The 3,682-nt window shown below is 40.4% G+C and overlaps 1 long non-coding RNA gene across 1 annotated transcript; it reads right to left on the reverse strand.

Moving 5' to 3' along the window:
• Positions 1 to 558: 558 nt before the first annotated feature.
• Positions 559 to 3,431, reverse strand: LOC110507451 (uncharacterized). Its single transcript, XR_016492633.1, has 4 exons — positions 3,300 to 3,431; positions 2,077 to 2,159; positions 1,854 to 1,906; positions 559 to 1,114 (listed from the first exon to the last, which is right to left on the reverse strand). It is a non-coding gene; the product is annotated as an uncharacterized LOC110507451 (long non-coding RNA).
• Between the last annotated feature and the right edge of the window lie 251 nt (positions 3,432 to 3,682).

Genomic DNA, 3,682 nt, shown 5'->3' on the forward strand with positions numbered 1-3,682 from the left:
GACTTCAAAATATAACTCTGATGGGTTCTGCCCTTGCTGTGGGACAGTATAACCCGTTTCACCAGCTCAGAGACTTGCCCAATCAAAGACAGCTCCATAAGTCAGTCCCGCCTCTTGGCACAACGCACGCCTAGGGGTAAGGCTGTAAACCAGGGACTCACACTGGCCATTATTCCACCAATCAGATGATATCGTATGAGTTTTTTTTTTTGTATTATTTATGACGCTACAGATAAATCTACCAATCAGGTGCCCTATGTTGAATAACCAATTACTTCTCAAGTGTGTCCTATTTCATTTCTTATATATTTTTTTGCTATGGTAGAACTTAAAAGGGTTCTTCGGCTGTTGCCATAGGAAAACCCTTTGAAGAACACTTTTTGTTTCCCGGTGTAACCTTTTTGGGTTCTATGTAGAACCCTTTCCACATAGGAACCAAAAATGGTTCTCCTATGGGGACAGCCAAATAACTTTTTTTTTCTAAAAGTGTAGCATTGCTTAAGCTACCATGCAGCAGAGCCAAGTTGTATTGCCAATTAACGGTCTGGGATGCTGTTAGATTTCCTCAGATTTGTCCAGTTTTCTGTTTTTTATTATGAAAGTTTATCCCTCAAATTTTACAATGTTATTGGGAAAAACTACTACATTTGCCACCAAAGAATTGTGATGGCTACAGTAAACCACACCAGGCAAATATTTGCGGTTCGGTTGACCACAAGGCCTATTTTTTTCCCTTTAAGAGCTTAAAAAGGCCCAATATTGGCTCTGTTCCAATACCACATTCATGTTGTTCTCACTCTTCACGTGTGGGAACGGGATAAACCTGTATCCTCATCAAAAACAAGATTCACTTTCTTCTGCTGTACAACACGTGGCACTTTTGAGAAGCGGTAAACCAAGTTCTCAGAATGTGCAGAAATAGCTGTGAGTATGGAGAAGAATGAGTGTTTGTCTCAGAGCTAGCGGGTGGGTAAATTGGTGAGTGTGGAAGTAAGTGGGTCCTCTAAGTCTGAGTCATTGTGGCCTGTGACGAAGCCTCAATGTTCATTCCACCTCATGTGACTCTGTTTCACTGTGGTTTTGGCACAGCGTTCGGGACTTCAGATGGATTCATCTGTGAGGGAACAAAAGAAGACAAATGGATTGTCTTTAATGTTCGAGACAACATCACAGACAATCAAAACAAGAAAATAAATGCTTAGATGATCGCACGCTTTGTGTGTGTTATTCCTTCAAAATAACTTCCTTATGTCTCAAATTCCCTAGGTGTTTGTGTTAAAGGCAGAAAAAAACAACATTGCACATTTGACAAAGAAGCACTGTTGAAAGGCAGAATAAGCAATATGGTTACGACAAAGCCAAGGAATGTCGGACAACCTGATTTACAGCAGTGATTCAGTAGATAGTAACAAAAACTAGATATAGCGGCGATATTAAGATTTGTCACAAACACATGCAAGCTTTGGGTTCTTCCATCCAGGCTTAACTAAAAATATGAAAATATAAATATATAGAAATATATTATGGTGTCACATGACCTATTATAAAAAAAATTGAGCATTTTACAAAATAGACAATATGGACACAAAATAAAAAACAAGCCTCTCTACAGGCTGAAAAGTTCTCTAGAATTACGTAATTAATGGAAGAGATGTAAAGAGTTTCACATTTACCTGTTCAAATCAAACATTACAGTCACACCCATCAATGCCAAAACACTGGTAGACTGAGTCAACATTAGCAGTGGTATGTTTCTGGATGTTTTTGCCAATAAAGCTTCTAATGTACATCCAGTGACAACAAAGTGTAGAACTTGTGAAGAAACATTGTCAGGTTGAAAAGAGATCACCCACCCCCTTGATTTCATCATACGTTCAACTGCCAGTCATTTGTAGGCTTTGGGAACCTAAGAATCACAAAAATATTTCTGGTTAATTAGTTTGTGTTCTTACAAGCAAGTGTGTTAATCTCTCTTCCTTGGAATTGTTGTCAGAGTTCTTAGAAACCTGGGGATGTACTCTTAGCCACACTGGCTGGCTTATGCTCTGGGCAGCTTGGATTGAAAAGAAAACCCACCAAATGGAGCAGTAGATCTTTCCTCCCATGGACCTCACCTCCACAGGGCAGGAATGCAGCTCTCACCTTCCTCCTCACTGGATCTAGGAAGACAGACGTTTTTCTTTAGTTCTAGGCTCTTCATAGTTGTTCATGATAAGTGCTGAGGATAGCGTGGGTGGGGTGCAGAATAGCATGGTTTGAACGGTACCTCCCTGGTGACATTTTCAACATATGGCCTGAGGTTTCAGCCGGAGGAATGAACTGTGATATGGTCTCTGGGGAATGGGAAACTTTCAGGGTTTTTGACAGAGTTTCAGTGCCGTGGTAGATGGACGGAATCGAAATCCATACCCCCAGAGTATGTACTTTGGCTAAATAGTGTAAACGCGTAATTATGCACATTCTTATATTATAAAAACCAATACTGATTAAAAGGGATGTGGGTGGTGTCAATATGTTGGCACATGGCTTCTGAAAGCAAATTTATTTTGCCAAAGTAAATCCAAAAACTTGCGTCAGCATTAAATGTTCTCTATCATTTCAATTTTCCGGTCCACCTTTTATAGATCCTAATGGAAAATGTCATAATGTATGAGAAGCATTCCATACTTTATGGCGAGAATCACGTTACAGTTTCATCTCATTGGTCATTAGGCGTTGACAGGTGTTTTGTTTGCTTTGAGGTTTTGCTGATTGAGGAACTGGTAATGAAGCGTGTTATGACTTGGTCTCTAGTAACAACAAGTGTACACCCTTCTCACCGTATCACCAAGACAACTCAAACAGACAATATGCTGAATTTATAAATACAATAGAAACCCGGAACCTTCTACTCTGTGTGGCCGCTTTCAAATACGGCAAATGTTTAAGACAAATGTATAAATACACATTTAAAATACAAGTAACGTACGCAAAGTTGGTAACCACACAATTTGTACAGCAGATTATTTATTTGAACGGACATACCTAATGGTTTGACTAAACTTCATGATTGCCCCTTTGTTAAAATCGGCTAAGAATTGAATAATAAACACTTGTATTTCATTTCCGTACCTCTAATCACTAATGGCATAAATTGCAGAAAAGTAAGACTGAATTGTTACCTCCATTACTACCACACATCAGCACAAGCCAAAATATTTGGCCCACCACCACACCACATAGGCCCAGTCCTAAGCCTTTTGCTCACTATCATACACCTCCAGTAGGCCAAAGCCCAAGCCTTTAGCCCACTACCATACCCCTCCATGAGGTAGGCCCATGCCTAGGGTCTTGATCCGCCTCCTCTCCCAGCATCTGCCGATTGTTTGACAGGGCCCTCTTCGCGACATCTCCTAGCATCTCCAGTTGCTCTAGCTCGCCCTGTGACTAACACCTCTCAGCTATATTTCACTAACAAATGAGAAGACCTTCCAGATGACGGGCAGATAAGAAAAACCAAGGACGGAAACGAAAAACATGTGGGAAAGCCTGGACTGCATTTCATACAGAAAAGGATACTCCAAGAAAAATCGGAACATTCCCCAGACCCCTTCCTCAATTTAAGAGGGACTTGAACCTCTCATAAAAGCGCTCTCAGTATGAATGGCTTGATGATCTTAACAAAAAGTGATACAATATTGTT

The sequence above is a fragment of the Oncorhynchus mykiss genome, chromosome 27 (assembly GCF_057628025.1).
Source record: "Oncorhynchus mykiss isolate SJ-2025 chromosome 27, ASM5762802v1, whole genome shotgun sequence".
Lineage (NCBI taxonomy): Eukaryota > Metazoa > Chordata > Actinopteri > Salmoniformes > Salmonidae > Oncorhynchus > Oncorhynchus mykiss.